This window comes from Arvicanthis niloticus, chromosome 13 (genome assembly GCF_011762505.2).
Source record: "Arvicanthis niloticus isolate mArvNil1 chromosome 13, mArvNil1.pat.X, whole genome shotgun sequence".
NCBI classification, from domain to species: domain Eukaryota; kingdom Metazoa; phylum Chordata; class Mammalia; order Rodentia; family Muridae; genus Arvicanthis; species Arvicanthis niloticus.
The window spans coordinates 12,210,457-12,230,188 of record NC_047670.1 but is presented as its reverse complement, the minus strand read 5'-3'; positions in this window follow the sequence as shown (position 1 = coordinate 12,230,188).

Genomic DNA, 19,732 nt, shown 5'->3' with positions numbered 1-19,732 from the left:
TGATTGCCCCAAGAGGAATAATTTTTCACATACACCAGCTTTTGTTGTGCAAACTTTGTTCCCCAGGTTAATTGGTCAATAAAAGGCTAAAGCCTGTGATTGGGCTATAGAAAGAGGTAGGCAGGTTTTAGTTACCTGGTGGTAGGTGGGGATGGGGCCGGTCGCAGGAAGAGACAGAGGAGAAGAAAAGACATACAGAAAGGAGGAAGCAGCCATGAGAGGAGATGGACCATGAGCAGGAGAAACAGAAAGCAACAGGGACATATGGCTGAGATGTAAGTTAGAATAGCTCTAAAACCTGCCCAATCTAAGCTTCCTACAGCTTGTAAATAAAATACCTGGATTGTGTGTCTTTTGTACAGACCAGCTAGAATTTATAATTCCATTGCACCACTGATCCCTCTTCCAGGGTTAGCTCTCCAGGGCCAGTGAGACAGTTAATATATATCAGTGGTGTCACCCACTCAGATATGTTAGAAATCTTTTCTAAAGTCAGTCTTGGGGTGGGTGTTTGAGTTACAGTTCAGCACAAGGGAACTAGCCTGGGAAAGACCATATTTGTTTAACACAGAGAGAGTAACAAATAAATAAATAAATAAATAATAATAAAAATTTTAAAAGAAAGAAAAAGTAACAAACCTTTCATCTGTGCAGAGATCTGAAGTGGACAAGTGAAGAACTTTGGACAGCCGGTCATTTGGTAGGAAACCAAGCCAGATAAACACTCTTGGGTGTGCCCTATGCCAACCCTTGTATGGGGGACCCTTTGTTCATTGTTTTCTGCAGACTTTGTTACATTGCTCATTCTACAAATATGTCTTGTATGTGCCAGGCTCTGTGCCATGACTTGCAGACAATGAATCAAAGGGAAACACAGACTTGAAGTTATTGATATACAATCCCACAGGAATGATGATAAAAAAGTAAAATAAATTATGATTTTGCTTGCACAGTGAGTCCCCATTCAAAAGAAATAAAAAGAGAGAGTATGCAAGAAAAAATAACATTAGAAGGTCAAAAGTCAAAAGAAGAGTTCTGTGATTATTCACATCAAGGGGACCTTGATGTGTTTGATATCAAATGCTCTCTGATGTGGGAGAGATGGGGGGCATAATGTGCTTAAGACACACTTTTGATTAAGAAATGTATGTTTTCAGTTTATCTTCCTAAAACTAAGAAAATTAGAAAAATAATAAAAAGTCTGTTCAGTCAGATTAAATCATCTCAGGCAACCAGTTTGATAAATTAACAAATTCCCCAGATCTAGGTAGATACAGTCTTTAGATAAATAACTGCATTTGTGTGTTTATCTGTGTGGGGTTTTGTTGTTTATTTGATATATGTGTCAGTCTACTATAAAAAAAATGCCACAGAGAAGCACCTTAAGCAAAAGGTATTTATGTCTAAGCCCAAGATGAAGGTGCTGATATATTCAGTTCCTGCTAAGTGCCATCTGACTGACTTATCAATGATGGCCACTATCTTACAATATCTCCTTGTAGCCTGTCTTGGCCTTCAATCTGTAAACTTCCCTTAGCCTCCAGAGTACTGGAGTTACAGAAATGTGCTGCCATATCTGGCCCAGATGAATAACTCTTTGAAGTATGTTTCAAGACTGATTTACACTTCTTTTTTCCCTTTATTTTTTAAATTTTCTCTTTCCTCCCTCCTTCTCTCCCTCCCTCCCTCCCTCCCTCCCTCCCTCCCTCCCTCCCTCCCTCCTTCCTTTCTTCCTTCCTTCCCTCTTTCTCTTTCCTTTTTTTCATCCCACCTCACTTAGCTCTGGGATTGATTGCAATCAGCCCATCCTCCCTCTTCCTTCTTCTATAAGGGTGCTCCCACTCACTCCCACCTCCCCGCCCTGGCATTCCCAGGGGCAAGGCCTCTCCTCCCTTTTACTAACTGTCTATCAGCTGCTGCCAGCCCCAATCTGTATTCTCTCTGTACCCACCTTTGCTCTGGGAGGCGACTGCTCTACCAGCCCAGTCCTGAGACCTTTGCTCCTCTGGTATGGGTCACGTTACCAGCCCCATCCGAGACCCTTGAATCCGTCGAAAAAGGACACACACTCAGCTTGTCACTTCACAGCTTGACTTTCATGGCACAGATTCCTCCTGCCTGGAAATGCACCCCGTTATCAATTTATTATCTCCGTCTCTCCCTCCACTCTAAACGTAGCGACTTGCATAAGCTATCCCCACCCCACCCCCCACCCCGCCAACATCATTGGTCCCTGCCCATATCAGAGGCTGCAGGCCCTTGCTGTCCTGAAATCTAAGATCTGACATAAATGCTGCTTTCTTCTCACTCCAAAGCATGACAAAAAACAAACAAACAAACAAAACCCTCTTCTTTTCCTTTTCCTCCTGGGACTTTTACCTTCTACCCAGCAATTGGTATCTGGCCTTCTTTATTGACAAATCAAGAACCAGTTAGGTAACTAGACCTTAGTAACAGACCCTCCCCTTACATCTTCTTTTGTTTTTTGTTTTCCATTGCTTTTATTTTTAAGTTAGGGTCTCATTCTGTAGCCTATGCTGTCCTCAATTTCATGGTGATCCTCTTGCCTTAACCTCTTGAGTGCTGGGATAATAGGTATAAGATAGCATGACACACTTCATAAAAAGTGCAGATTAATCTCAAATTCTCTATATAGTTGAGGATGATGACTTTGAATTTCTGATCCTTCTGCCTCCCACTCTGGAGTACTGGGGTTACAGGGCACAACCCCATACCCAGTTTTAGTCAGTGCTAGGGATCAAACTCAGGGCTTTGCACATGCTAGGAAAGCACTCTACTAACCCAGCTATACTTTCAGCCCTAGGATTTAAGTCTCGTAAGCTCATATTGGAACTGTGGAAAGGAATTCTAAAGTTCCTTTCAATATTCTTGCTGGTCGCTTCCTCATATCCTCCCACTTACTCAAACACTAAGCTTCCTGACATGAGATTTTTCTCAGATATAATTAAAGTGTCAAATCAATTGATTTCAAACAAGAAAGCTTATACTGGGCTTGGGGGTTAAGGAGGTACCAATTTAATCAGAGAGATCTTAGAAGGAATTGGATTCTTGCTGGTAAGAGATTCAAGTGTGTGATAGATTTGACCCTAGGGCAGTATATGGATGGAGGGAGTCTCTGCAGCTAGCTTCAAAAATGGAGGACACAGTGTGATGAAGAATGTGAGATAGTTTGAGAAGCTGACAGTTACGTCATGCTGTCAGTCAGCCATGAAATGGGCACTTCAGTTTTATGCCACAATGAATTGAATACTTCCACAACCCCATGAGTTTGACAGGTGATCCTAAGCCCCAGTGAGGATATAACCCTACCAATATTTTGTGCTGTCTTGAATAGAGTCCAGCTACCCACAGTACTATTAACAAATAGACAAGCAGAGCATATTCCAAGCTTGTGTATCTTCCTACATAGCCACAGAGAACCAATATGCCAGTGCTTATCTTTCTCTGCCCAGCACCTTCCTTCTACTCTTTGTGCCATTAGATTCAAATCTTCTTGACAACAAGACTTTTGTAGTGAGCCGCTGTTTCAGTGGCTACACGTTTGCATTTACATTTAGCTGCGCAGTTGCTAGGCAGATAGGCGTGCCTTAGCCACTGCCAATCCCGAGGCATATTGGGTGGTGAGCGAACAGCCAATCAAAAGTGAATACGTCACTCTAGACTGTACTTAAGCCGGACCCCTTCCTCAGCTCTCCCCTTCCGCGTCTCTCCGCGTTTCTCCACGTGGGTGATAAAGATTAAAAAGCCTCATTTTGCAGTAACTACCTGATCTCTGCGTCTCGTGATTTCTCCGCGGATGCAAAGCTCTGGGGGGGGGGGGGGGGGCGCGTTAGAGACTTTGTGTTAACAGATACAATCCATCATTACATCTTTCCCTCCTGGGCATGGTAACTGGACCAAGGGCATACGACCTAATCTGTCAAATCAGTATCTTTCTCTGTGAATTTTTCAAACTTGAACTTGAGTAAGAGTTTTAATTCTACTCTATAGTCATAGGGATGATAGCTCAGAGTTTCCCATCATCGTGGCTTCTGTTGAGTTGAGTTCTCACATGAGTCCTGCCAGCCCTGAAGCCTTTGCTGTTTGTCACCTGAACTGGTGCTCTTCCCGAAATGTGGTATGTGAGCCAGTGATTGTCCTTCAGGTAGATGTGTCAGGCTGAGCCATGCAATGGGCAACAAGGAGGCTAGAGGGGTACGGATAGTTGCTTTTTGGAGACCAGTTCTGCTCATCTGACAAGGTCAAGGCATAGGAGCTCCACAGGTGTAGAACTTGGCTTCATTGTTGCTTTCAAACCAGCACCAAAGGATTTCTTGTGATAGAAAAAAAATAAAGACTGGCTTAAATATATTACCATAGGTTTATAAGACATTCCATGTCATGCAGTAAGGGTTCCTCGTTTTCTGTGTGCAGAAGTTCTGTTTTGGAAAGGACGGAAAGCCAGCTAGGTAACAAGCAGCTTGTTCATGAATCATTGAGGGAAACCCTGCCAGGTTTAGGGAAGATCTTGCTGTTTGTATCAATTTGTTTTTCTTTCCTGTTTCATGAGGATGTGGAGATGGTATGCACTGAGCCTCATTCATGGTCCCCATGGAATCTTCTCAAGCTCTCTCTTCTTTCTGAGAGTCTTGATGTGTCAGGACAATTTTACCTGACTACTATAAGGGTATACATGCTACTATAAGGGTTGTACATAGCACAAAAAGCTGTCCTGGCAGCTCTGTGAAGCTTGTGCAGAAGTAAGTCTATAAAGAATTACTTAACTTTGAGTAAGCTGTTCCCATTGACACCCACTCACGAAGTCAAATGAGGTGACTGGCATGAAGAGCTGAATGGCATGTCAGACACGAAAGTGTTAACTTATTCTCTTCAACTCATCAACTAGAGATGGCTCTGCCTGGAGGATTCATGACATAAAGACCAAGGACAAAGGAAGGAGGACCTTGTTTAAAGTCAAAGGCCCTCCATTTAAATATACCCATACTGTCTACAATGTCTTTTAAAGAGATGAACAGATAGAAATCATTTCTTTAAAATTCATGTTTTCTACATACCCATGTCCACAAAAGCAGAAAAATGTAAATTGTATGAATCATCTACTACCCAGATTTTGGATAAAAATAAGAAAAATCTGTTTGTAGGATTAAGAAGACCCAATGAGATAATGAAATCAACTGTTATAAAGTTTTAAAGGCTGAATAGTTGATAGAGAAACACTTTTTTTCACTATAAAAATTAATACCAATTTATGTTTAAATATTTAGAAAAATTCAAGATGAAAAAAGTAAACACAAAAAATAGCCAGCCCAACCATTTAGCATTGTTACTGTTTTCTATTCATTTATTGTGTCATGCTAATGACATCTACACATATTCTCTCGTTATTACAACCATTTACACTAGTAGCGTTTTCTGTTCATTTATTGTGTCATGCTAATGACATCCACACATCTTCTCCCACATTCTTACATCTGCTTTCTAAGTATCTGTGAAGTGCAGATGGCATGCTTTTCTGCAGCTGCCTGTCTTCTTACGGCAGTGCTGGTTTAAAATAACCTACCAAAACATCTATAAATATCTTTTCTGTGGTTCAGATTATTTTCTTCCTGCTTGTATACAGAATTCCTGAGCCTGTTCTGTAGTAGTAGGTGCTTAGCTCTGTAGATACTCTCTAAAATAATTAAACAAGTTCATTAATTAGAGTGGACTAGAATGCTAAGGAAAGAGTTGATGGTAATATTTCAGTAGCTTACAAAACAGAGGTATGTTTCTTTATTAAGCAAAATTAATTGTTGGGTTACATCTCTCTCCTAGTCCCATCTGCCTTTAAGGGGGGAAGGTACAAGAGATGGGCCAACACAAGAGTCTCCGTAACATCAAGGTTAATGTTGCCTACCAAGTGCTTTCCTATTATGTCAAACCAATTCAATCTGCAATTGACAGTCCAGTCTCTATACTTACAAAATTCATTAAACATTACTCCTTTTAAATTCTTTGTTAAAATGTTGGACAAAAATACTTAATTTGGGGGAAAGCAACATGACTCAGTTGGTAACGGTGCCTGCCATCAAATCTGACAACCTGTGTCTGATCCCCAGGACCTACATAGTGGAATGAGAAAACCCACTTCTATGACCTTCACATGCACAATAGCATAAGTGAGCCTCTCTTCCCACCTACAGCAAAATAATTAAATAAGAATGTAATCAAATTTTGAAAGTACTTAATTTTCATTGTTTTGAATGCTTCAACATTGCCTTCTCTTCCTATTGGGTTTAATCAATCACTCAAGTATTTAAAGCAGAGGAGACCCAGGCCCTGACCCAGTAGTTAGAGCTAACCTGATGAATCCACAGACACTATGCCCTCACTAGTGACAGTGCCTTTTTACAGCTGTCTTTGTGTATGTTTGCACAGGTCTTTGGATCTCTCTCTCTCTCTCTCTCTCTCTCTCTCTCTCTCTCTCTTGTTCCTTGGGCTTTATTTACTTTGGGGCTGAATGAAAAGACAGAACCTTGAGTTCTCCTTTGGATCTTTATTTTGGGGATACTTTTCTTTTCTTACAGAATTAAAAATTATCTATAATCCCAACACTTGAAAGGAGGGTCTTTGGGAGTTTAAAGTCAATTTCATTTTCATATTCTAGACCAGCCTGTTGTCTACAGTGGTTTCCTTTAATTGACAGTTGCAATTTCTGTGGTTTTAGCTGCTTGTGGTCAACTCTGATCTGAATATATTAAATGGAAAATTCTAGATGTAAACAATTCATTAAGTTAAAAAAACCTTTTGTGTCTAGTATATGCTATATTTGTTCTCTTTGATTGTTAGTCATTGTTTTAAATCTCTTATTGTATATCATTTAGAAACTAAATTTTACCTCAGGGGGAAAAAACCATAGTATTTGCAACTATTGGACTTGGTACTACAAATGGTGTCAGGTACCCATGGGTAAGTAGGGAGGGGAATATATATTCAGTTCCATTTATTTTTTTCCTTTTATGGTTTCTTCGTTTTTAAACTTTCAAAGTATTGTAATGGAGCCTGGCCTCGTAATTCATGTAATCAGCACTCAGAGTGGAAGCATGATTTATGGCTAATTTGGGGTACATAGTGAGCTCAGGGAAACCTGGACTTCATAACATGACCCTGTCTCCAAAGAAAAAGGGCAAAAAAATTTTTTTCTGAACTATCTTATTTTTCTCTTTCTAGAAACCACCTTGTGAGTCAAGCCAGAGAGACATAGATGAAAAAGTAGTAGGAAGGAAGAATTCATTTAAAAATGAAACGGGAGCCTCTCTGGAACTGTGAATGTAGAGGCCACTTGGGTAGACCCAAGTTACTAAACTTCCTGTTAAGGTGATGGTTCTCCTTTTGGGTCCATCCTTATGTCTAGCCTTCCTATTATGTATTTGTGTTTGGAAGATGGGTCTTGTGTTTCCCAGTCTGCCGTCAATGCTGATATACTGCTGGGGATGACCCCGAGCACTCCATACCTCTGCTTCTATTCCTGTCCTCAGTCCTGAAATTACAGGGGCAGGCTAACCATCCCCCCCCAACACACACCCACACAGTTATTCTCACTATATTTATACAGTGCTTTCCTCTCACCAGGTCTCTGAACAAAGGCATCTGTAACATCTACTGACCAGTCATTGCATCTTGACTGGGCTATTCATCTCTCTTACCTGTGAGGGATTAATTTCCAATTTCACGCACCCTGACACTTTGGACTGAGAGAACTTGACTCAGTCTCTATGATCAGGATCATGCCTCACCTGGCTCATAAAATTGCCCTGATGTGGAACCTGTGAAAATCTCCTTGGTTGTTCTTTGTTCACACTGACAATAAACACAACTCCCAACTGTAAGTTGCCTGCTTTGTGGGTCAGCTCCATGTGGATGGCCTCTGTTTGTGCCTTGTTATAGATTGTTTCCTCCAGGGAAACTCCCTCTCCTAACCACCCTTAGTCTTTTCTCCTTAGCCCTAGGGAAGAGGTTCAGAAGTTGAGCTATATTCCAGCCAAAAGGCTTATTCATCATCTCTCAACACCCCTGAGACAATTCTTCCTGCTTATATGCTTAGGCAACTTTTCTAATCTGGAATGTTCTTCAACTTATCCACAGCTACAAAGACACAGCTAAGAGAAACACCTTGTTTCTTTAAAGTCTGCTATGAATATTTGTCTATGCTACTGATCTTCCTTGTAGACTATCTGTAGCAATCCTGTGGGATCCAATAAGAAACTATTAGAATACTTGCTTATAAATTCCCAACCTTTTAGAACTTCCAGTTTTGCATATGTATTATTCTAAATGTACATAATAAAGTAATTTAGAAATATATGATCATTTTCATCAGTTCTAAAGTATATGGTTTTATCTCATTTTAATATGTCTTATATTGGGAAACTTTTTAAAATTGATATTTAAAGAAAACCTATGGATACACAAATACTACTGGGAGAAAGCTGGTATTTCAGGAGTGCTGACACATCTGTGAGCACAGGTAAGACCACCAATTCTGCTCAAATCCCTAGTTGAAGAGGGACCCACCCACAGTCATCAGGACACAGGAACCAAGGAGCAGCTGGGGACAGGACCCTTCTGGTTTCTATCTGTGCCCTGGAGCTGACACTGTGCCACAGCTCTCCATACCAAAATTCCTCCCAGAGAGAACTGGTTTCCCAGGAGTGATGACACACAGGCTTGCAAGAGGGACAAGCCACAGTCAGAGACAGCAAGACCAGCTAACACCAGAGATGACCAGATGGTGAGAGGCAAGGGCAACAGAAACCAAAGCTACTTGGCATCATCAGAACCCAGTTCTTCCACCACAGCAAGCTGTGAATACCCCAACACACCAAAAAAGCAAGACTCTGATTTAAAGTCACATCTCATGATAATGATAGAGGACTTTAAAAGGATGTAAATAACTCCCTTAAAGAAATACAGGAGACCACAGGTAAACAGCTAGGAGCCCTCAAACAGAAAACACAAAAAATCCCTTTAAAATTATAGAAAAGCACAACCAAACAGGTGAAGGAATTGAACAAAACCATCCAGAATCTAAAAACAGAAATTGAAACAATAAAAAAATCACAAATGGAGACAACTCTGGAGATAGAAAACCTGGGAAAGAGATCAGGAGTCATAAACACAAGCATCACCAATAGAATACAAGAAATAGAAGAGAAAATATCAAGTGCAGAAGATAACACAGAAAATGTTGACAAAAAAAAAGAAAATGCAAAAATTTACAAAGACAGACACTACCTCAGAGTAAAGATCTGGAAAACAATTTTCCTAGCAAATGGTCCTAAGAAACAAGCTTAAAACCAAAAGTTATCAAAAAACATAAAGAAGGACACTTCATACTCATCAAAGTAAAAATATATCAAGAAGAACTCGAAATTCTGAACATCTATGCCCCAAATGCAAGGGCCCCTACATTCATAAAGGAAACTTTACCAAAGCTCAAAGCAGACACTGCACCTTACACAATAATAGTGGGAGACTTCAACACTCTTCTCTAATCAATGGACAGATCATGGAAACACAAACTAAACAAAGACACACTGAAACTAACCAAAGTTATGGATCAAATGGATTTAACAGATGTCTATAGAACATTTTTTTTTTCCTAAAACAAAAGAATATATATTCTTCCAGCAGCTCATGGTACCTTCTCCAAAACTAACCATATAATCGGTTACAAAACAGGCCTCAACAAATACAAGAAGAATGAAATAATCCCATGTATTCTATCAGACCACCACTGACTAACAACAAAACAACTGAAAGTCCACAAAGACATGGAAGCTGAACCACACCCTACTCAATGATAACTTGGTCAAGGAAAAAAATAAAGAACTTAAAGACTTTTTAGAATGTAATGAAAATGAAGGCACAACATACCCAAACTTATGGGACACAATGAAAGCAGTGTTAAGAGAAAAACTCATAGCTCTGAGTGCCTACGAAAAGAAACTGGAGAGAGCAGACACTAGCAGTTTAACAACACACCTGAAAGCTCTAGAACAAAAATAAGCAAATGCACCCAAGAGGAGTAGATGGCAGGAGCTGGTTCTTTGAGAAAATCAACAAGATAGATAAACCCTTAGACAGACTAACCAGGGGGCACAGAGACAGTATCCAAATTAACAAAACCAGAAATGAAAAGGGAGATAAAACAACAGAAATTGAGGGAATTCAAAAAATCAAAAGATCCTACTACAAAAGCCTATTCTCAACAAACCTGGAAAATCTGGTATGAAATGAACAATTTTCTAGACAGATGTCAAATACAAAAGTTAAATCAGGACAAGATAAGCCATCTAAACAGTCCCATAACTTCTAAAGAAATAGAAGCAGTCATTGAAAACCAAAAACAGCACAGAACCAGATGGGTTTAGTGCAGAATTCGTTGAGACCTTCCTTCAAAGAAGACCTAATACCAATACTCTTCAAACTATTTCACAAAATAGAAACAGAAGGAACACCACCAAATTTATTCTATGAAGCCACAGCTACACTGATACCAAAAATACACAAAGATGCAGCAAAGAAAAAGAACTTCAGACCAATTTCCCTTATGAATATCTACGCAAAAATACTCAATAAAATTCTTGCAAACATAATCCAAGAACACATAAAAACGATCATTCACCACAGTTAGGTAGGCTTCATCACAGTGATGCAGGGATGGGTCAATATACAGAAATTCATCAGTGTAATCCACTTCATAAAGAAACTCACAGGAAAAAAAACCATATGATCATTTTATTAGATGCTGAAAAAGCATTTGACAAAATTCAACTTCCTTTCATGTTAAAAGTCTTAGAATAATCAGGAATTCAAGGCCCATACCTAAACATAGTAAAAGCAATATACAACAAATCAATAGCCGACATCAAACTATGGAGAGAAACTTGATGCGACCCTACTAAAATCAATGTCTAGACAAGGCTGCCCACTCTCTCTTTCTATCTGTCTATTCATTATAGTACTTGAATTTCTAGCTAGAGCAATTAGACAACAAAAGGAGATCAAAGGGATACAGTTTGATGTTGGCTACTGATTTGTTGTATATTGCTTTTTACTATGTTTAGGTATGGGCCTTGAATTCCTTTGAAATCAAAATATCAATATTTGAAGATGATATAATAGTATAATTAAGTGACCCCCAAAAATTCTATCAGAGAACTCCTTCAGCTGATAAACAGCTTCAGCAAAGTAGCTGGATATAAAATTAACTCAAATAAATAAGTAGCCTTCCTATACTCAAAGGACAAGTGGCTTGACAAAGAAATTAGGGAAACAACACCCCTCATAATAGTCACAAACAGTATATGTTGGTGTTACTCTAACCAAACAAGTGAAAAATCTCTATGACAAGAACTTCAAGTGTCTGAAGAAAGAAATTGAAGACGACCTCAAAAGACGGAAAGATCTCCCAATGCTCGTGGATTAGCAGGATTAATATAGTAAAAATGGCCATCTTGCCAAAAGAAATCTACAGATTCAATGGAACGCCCATCAAAATTCCAACTCAATTCTTCATAGAGTTAGAAAGAACAATTGTCAAATTCATTTGGAATAATGAAAAACTCAGGATATAAAAAACTATTCTCAACAATAAAAGATCTTCTGGGGGAATCACCATCCCTGACCTCAATCTGTATTACAGAGCAATAGTGATAAAAAACTGCATGGTATTGGTACAGAGACAGGCAGGAAGATCAATGAAATAGAATTGAAGACCCAGAAACTTACACCTCTATGGTCATTTGATCTTTGAGAAAGAAGCTAAAACCATTCAGTGGGGGGTGGGGTGGGGGGGGAATGACAGCATTTTCAACAAATGGTACTGGTTCAACTGGTGGGCCACATGTAGAAGAATGAAAATGAATCCATTCTAATCTCCTTGTACAAAGCTGAAGTCCAAGTGGCTCAAGGACTCCACATAAAACCAGATACACTCAAACTAATAGAAGAGAAAGTGGGTAAGAGCCTTGAACACATGGGCATAGTAGACATTTTTCTGAACACAACACCAATGACTTATGGTCTAAGGTCAAGAATTGACAAATGGGACCTCATAAAACTACAAAGCTTCTGTAAGGCAAAGAACACTGTCAATAGGACAAGACAGCAACTAACAGATTGGGAAAAGATCCTTCCCAACCCTACATCCAATAGAGGCCCAATATTTAATATATACAAATAACTCAAGAAGTTAGACTCCAGAGAACCAAATAACCCTGCTAAAAAATGAGGTACAGAGCTAAACAAATGATTCTCACCTGAGGGATACCGAATGACTGAGAAGCACCTAAAGAAATGTTCAGCATCCTTAGTCATCATGGAAATGCAAATCAAAACAACCCTGAGATTCTGCCTCACACCAATTAGAATGGCTAAGATCAAAAACAGGTGACAGATGCTGGCCAGGATGTGGAGAAAGAGGAACACTCCTCCATTGCTAGTGGGATTGCAAGCTGGTACAACCACTCTGGAAATCAGTCTGGCAGTTCCTCAGAAAATTGGACATAGCATTACCTGAGGACCCAGCTATATCACTCCTGGGCATATATCCAAAAGGTGCTCCAACATATAATAATAATGACACATGTTCCATTATGTTCATAGATGCCTCATTTATAATAGCCAGAAGCTGGAAAAAACCCAGATGTCCTTCAACAAGGAATGTAACAGAAAATGGGGGTACGTTTACACTATGGAGTACTACTCAGCTATTAAAAAGAATGACTTCATGAAATTCTTAGGGAAATGGATGGAACTAGATAATATTATCCTGAGTGAGGTAACCCAATCACAAAATAACACATATGGTATGCACTCACTGATAAATAGATACTAGCCCAAAAGCTCAGAATATCCAAAATAAGACCATGTGAAGCTCAAGAAGAATAACGACAAAAGTGTGGATGCCTCAAAGTTTCTTAGAAGGGGGAACAAAATATTCACAGGAGTAAATATGGAGACAAAGTGTGGAGCAGGGACTGAAGGAAAGGCCATCCAGAGACTGCCCCACCTGGGGATCCTTTTTGTATACTGTCACCAAACCCAGATGCTATTCTGGATACTGGGAAGTGCTTTCTGACAGGAGCCAGATATAGCTGTCTCCTGAGAGGCTCTGCCAGAGCCTGACAAATACAGAGGTGGATGCTGGCAGTCAACTACTGGACTGAGCATGGAATCCTTGATGGAGGAGTTGGAGGAGGGGTGGAAGGAGCCTAGGGCAGTTGCAGCCCCATGGGGGAAGCAACAGTGTCAATTGGCCAGACCCGCTGGAGCTTCCAGGGACTGGATCACCAACCAAAGAGTACACAGGGAGGGACCCATGGCTCCAGCCATGTATGTGGCAGAGGATGGCCTTGTTGGACATCAGTCGGAGGTGTGGCTCTTGGTTTTGTGGGGGTTCGATGCTGCTGTACAGGGGAATGCCAGGGCAGGAAGGTTGGAGTGGGTGGGTGGGTGGGCAAACACCCTCATAAAGTCAGGTGGATGGAGGATGGGATAGGGGGTTTCTGGAGGGGAGACCTGGAGAGGAGATAACATTTAAAGTGTAAATAAAATATCCAATAAAAGAAAAAAAAGCTGATGGTGTGACTTAATTGGCAATGCTAGCTTTCTTTTATTGTGGCTATATAACATGACTAGTGTATCACTGATGTTATCTTGAGTTCTATCATGTGTGATGTATATTATATATTCATACATACACATAGTGTTATTTAGAAAGTTCTTATCATCAATAAGTTTGCAAACCGAAAAGTTTGGAGGTCAGGCTGTGAACTAGGATATTTCTGGTTATGATTATATGGTTATTAGTACTCTGCATTGTAGATTGTTTTTTTATGTTTCCTTGGATTAAGGATTAAGTCTGCACATGTGTGTGTATTGTGTTCATTAAACTATAAACTCAATGAAATACAGACCAGGTGTTACTCTTCTTTACAGTTCCTAAGGCATTTTCCAGTTTAGTTTAGCAATCCATAACCCTATTAGAACTCTATCAGTCTCTTTCATTATGCAATGTTTTAATGCTCATTTTATTAGTCTAAAGTGAAATTCACAAATAAGTTTTAATTAAAAATATCTTATTAGAATATCCTTTTACCATTGCTAAAATAAATAGACCTTATGTTATTTCATAGGTTCAACATAACAGAAGTTTGTTTCTGTTCCTCTGATTGTACAAACAAATAAGTAATGCATGGGAAAAAGAAAGAGATATACAGAAGTGTGTGTGGAGGTTTTATCTTCTAGTCCTAGAAGATGCATATTTTACTTCAGCTCAGAGCCATTAGCAAGAAGTTAGTCACATGAAACAACCTGCAGTGTGACTGGGTAATAGAGTCTTGTTATAGAAACAAGAAATGGATGAGAATGTGTATCTCGGTGAGCATCAAGAAGTTCCTGCCAAAAGTATAACATTCTATAATTAAAAATACAAATTCAAAAGTTATAATTAAAATAATATAACATTAATTATATAAATCCTTAGGATGGAGACACTAGAGGGCATGAACCAAACACTATGTCCATGTGAAGAATCATCTGACTGTGAAGGTGGTTAATCTGGTTGGTGTGCCTTGTGTGTTGTGTTACTGTCTAACACATCCTTCTTATTTTACCATTTCTAGCAGCAGTATTCCTGCCAGTGACAAGAGTTCCTGAGATGCTGAACAACTCTTGGTGAAAGTCTGAACAAAGAAGTCCTCCCTAACATACATGGCCAATGCGTTCTTGGAAAGCCCAATGCATATTAGAATTCTTCAAAACCAATTCACCTTTCATGTAAAATTAATGTCTGTAGGCTCAAAAAATTATAAAGTTGATTTTAACTAAAAAAAATCCAGTGGTAAAATGGGAGGCTGTGAGGTGTGAGAGTTAACCTTTCGTTGTACAGTATTCTTCAGTATGTCCCTGACACCCTTCTTTTTTTTTTCATTTTTTATTTTATTTACACTTCAGATGCCATCCCCTTTCTCCATTCCCCCCCCCTTAGAAAATCCCTATCCCATACCCCCTTTTCCTTTTTGCATTTATACATTTTTTAAATGTTAATCATAGGCTTTATAAGTTTGGTATTGTTCAATCAGAGGTGTAACCCACTACCCAACATAGATATATCAACTATCTTTGACTGGTGGAGATACATGAACATCTGCCTCCCTGTCTCCCCCCTCTTTCTCTCTTTCATCACCTAGTTTCTCCTCTCCTTCTTCTCCTCCTCTTCTTACTCCTTCTCTTCCTCTCAGTACTCCTCCCACCTTAGCTCCTCCTACATATCACCCTTACTGTTAAAATGAAACTTTTCTCTCAAAATACAATTAGAGCATAATTATGCTGATTTGTACCAGTGAGGTGCAAGATAGTCCTAATACCCAGTCCATCATTTTGTTGACTAACCAGCACCTCTGTCATCTATTCTAACTAAAACATTTAGTTCTGAACCTGGCTTTAGGATGAATGTCAGCTGATGACCATCCACTCAAATCTTTTCTCTCAAGGTAAATAGCCAGGATTGGCTATGAGGCTATAAGTTTTCAACCCCGTCAGAAATCCAGAATGGCTGAGTTAACTATAATTGTGGGAAGCACAAAGCATAACTTCTAAAACCTAGCTAATTTATAGAGACCTCTGAACACCTGGACACTCCCTCTACTTCAAAACGTTGGAGCATCTGTTCTTCTGCCTTCTGGCCCAGGATCATCTGACAGACCTTAGTGATGCAGAATTATTAAGGGCGGATTACTCTGTCTAGGCAGATATAATCAGTCAACTATTCTGCAAGTGTGTCCTTATCTGGACAGTAATTTGTCTGTAGATGCAAAGAGGCAATTCTTGTCTAGTGGCTGTCTCACCACAACTGGAGTAACTCCAAAGATGCTCAATTTCTTCTTAGAATTCAATATAGAAAGCTGTCAGGAGCAGACAAGTCTCTAATCAAAATGAACATTAATACAGAAATGTTTGTCACGTCAATTCTGTGGATTTCTGATGTTTTGAAAACCAACTATCCATGTAAGGTAATGTGGACTGTTGTCTGTTAACTCCACTCAGCTATCTCTAAATAAAACATAGGAAACACCCTAACAATAAACTCCAACCCATGAATTTGCTATAGTCCCTTAACTCACAGGCTGTCCATCTCAAATCAGTTAAAAAAAAGTTAAAGAAGGACTGGGTCTAAGCCTTGTATTCCTAAATGTGTTATACTGGTATAATGCCTATGAGAGTAACAATATTCATCTCACCTTTATATCAATAAGAAGCTTGTACCAATGAACCCCTTAAAATTTGTAATCAAAGTAAATTGGTGCCATTTAAGAATTTATATCTTCATCTTGGTAATAACTGTACAGATTTCTACTAATAGGTTATGGCTATGCAATAAATCCTAGCTATTCCTCCCTGTTCCAACAATACTATTACTTTTCCCTAGAAAGACACCCCAATATTAACCACCTTAGTCCCCAAGCCCAGGGAATAGGGGCGCTGACTCTTCATTAGCTTCTTCAAGCTGATTATGGGCATTGAGATATTAGAAGAGGAGTGGGGGGAAGGGCAAATTGGCAAGCCTCTGATGCTGTGTCTTCACTGCATCCAGATGGAATTCCAGGACCTCAGCGGTTTGAGCAGGTCTGCCCAGCTTGCTTGTTGAGTAGATACACCAAGGCTGATCATTCTGCAATATACAATTCTCGAAACAAATTTTAGTATCAAGATAGTTTTTTTTTTTTAAAGAGGGCTGACATTTTATTAAGGATGTTGGTTCTAATCAATTTTCTTTTTCTTTTTCCTCTTTTATTGGATATAATATTTACATTTAAAAATTTCATCCCCTTACCGCATTCCCCCCACCACCCAGGAACCCCTTATCCCATCCCCCCTCCTCCTGCTTCTATGAGGGTGTTTACCCATCTACCCCCCAATCCTCCTCCCCACCCTCAGATTCTCTCCCCACCCCCCAGTGCTCAGCCCTCAAGGTACCATTGACCTCATCTCCCACCTATGCCCAACAAAGCCATCCTCCCCTACATATACAGCTGGAGTCGTGCCTGACACCCTTCTGCTGAGTACTGGTAGACACACACAAATCGTTGTGACAACCAAATGCTCTTTTGTGAATTTCTGAGGCATCCCCTGTGAATCAATACGGCTTCCACTGAGTCATTGGTCTTACTCATTCAATGCTTGTTTTAGTCACACACATGAGTACATGAATAAGTGCATAAATAAGCCAATTCACTAACACTAGCATGTAGATATAAAGGAAGGAATATGAATAAAATGGATTGCCAGTCTTGTGCTGTATGATCTTCATAACAATCTTGCAAAGGAGGTATTAACATCCTTAAAAACAAAACAAGGAACAAAGCAAGATTTTGAAGGTGATGCATCTAGCAATGTGTCCTTTCTCTCATGATGAGAAAGCACACAGGGCTGGGATTGAAATCTAGACCTGGCTCTAGAATGCACAATATCTTTTCTGCTTTTAGAGTGTCCATGAATCTCTGTTTGAGTCTTATCTTGGAGTAATTGTGATCAGCATTGCTTTCAGCTGGCAAATGGTCCCAATTTGGGTAACAAATTGCATGGCTGCCCTAGTTATCATAGGTTGCTCTTTTAATCTTTATCTGTTTGGGGTAAAGAGAAAGAGTCAAAAACTAGTTGTTCTGCTTCAGGCATCAGTGGGATTACTCAGGGCATGGGATGAGTTATCTTTGGCCAATTTATGATCTATGCATTTATCCATGGAGATTTAAATCTGTTTATCACTTAGTAAAAGAGTGTTCTAAACAGTATGAAAAAAGTGTTCATTAGATACTCAGTCTTTTCTAGTCCAGTAGTATTCTGTTCTTTACACTCAAGTCAAATATGCTATCTAGTGAGAAAATGAAAGGTTAAATAGTCCTAAATCTGAGAAACAGTGAAGATAACACATAAAGATAAGCTAAGACATTCTAACAAATTAGAATATTAATTATTAATTATTAATATGATATGCTAGTATTTGCTTTTAATGATCCTGTCCTATTCTTGTGTCAGGAAAAAAAAACCCTCACTTTTGATATTCAATTCAGCAGTCTATCACTGTATTTTCTGTTTCTAACAGTTTTCAAACCATTACCTTAAACTATCAGTTTTCTGTATGTCACATGTCTTAGTTTGGTCTCTTTAATGGGAAAGTACCACAAAACCTTCACAGGGTTATTTGGACAACCAAGGAAACATGTAGCCTGACACATATTCTCAGCCTCTATTGTCTGTTTCCTGCCAAGAATAGTTTCTGTCATCTTGCCCTGGCATCCTGTCATCTTCTGTCTTGGTTCCACTTGGTGTTTTGTTGTTGTTCCTCTCCAGCTTCACCTTGATGGTAAGGCCATCATCATTGACAATCATTGCAAGGCAGTTTTACAGCAGTGCCAATGCAGACTGCTTTCCCAGCCTTGAAATCAGACTGGAAGGAATGAAGATGTTCTAAAGAGATACAGTGCCTTCCAATTGAACTATTAAGACAATGCTTTTCCCCAACCCCTAAAGGAAATCTAGGAATGTACCTTTTGAGAATCTCAGTCTGAGTGGGGATAAAAGGCTAAATCCTGGAACCAACCAAAGAGCGAGAGGTGTCTCTAGGAAAGAGATTTCACTTAGTTTTGACATTTTGTCAGAACACCTTGCTGAAGACAGTTGACAGAGGGAGAGACTAGATTTTGACCTGGAATACTTAGATATGCATACCTCAAGCCCTCTATTTAAGCCTAACCCTCAGACAAGACCCAGAAATAAATTTAGGCAGGGGTCACTAGATCCTTTCCTCCCTCTTTCCAATGAGGCCACATTGAATAAATGGTTGTCATCAGGACTTGTTTAGTTAATTAGTTTACTGTGGACAATTAGATGAAATTGGTGTGTCCATGTTACCAGGGCCCAGGCTCTGATCTTAACAGCTCTAACAACAGTCTCTGGATGCTCTAAATACATTTCTAGAAAAGAAAGAAAGGAACTAACGGTTGACCTCACTTTCTTGGTTTCCCATCCTCTTGTATATGAGCAGTTTTTGTGTTAATGCTGAGCTTGACCCCTTTGGTACCTGATGGAAGATGTGTCTCAGCCCCTAGTGAGTCAGGACAGGGGCAGAGAGGGAGTCTTGAGCTGTGTCTGTTTATTCACCTATGAGAGTGATGGTTGGCCAAAACCATAGTTTACTGTCAAAGGCTCACACTGAAATCCAAAACAGAAAACAAACAAACAAAAAAAAATCAATGATAGATAAACTGAGTTCTTGGCATACCATTCTGCTTATCTGTATGTTTATGTGTTTGTGATTGTGTGTGTGTATGTGTGTGTGTGTAGGTGGGTGTCTTCTAACTTCAGCTGTATCATAGAAGAAATAACATCAGAAAAGGATAAATTCATTTTTCACTACTCATAACTGCACCGGCATCTAAACCCTTGGGGAGGATGTGAGCCAACTTCTTTGTATAAAGACAAATTATGCTACTGAGGCCACAAATAATCCATTCCATCAAAGCAGGCCTTCTAATTCCTTATAGAGAATTTTGTGGAGAAACTGGTCAAAGCTGACAAGGACAATGCAATCTATGTGTGCCTGTAGATAGGGAGGGACATTTCTAGAATCTATCTTGTGAGGGAGGGGTAGCATGACATGCAAGAA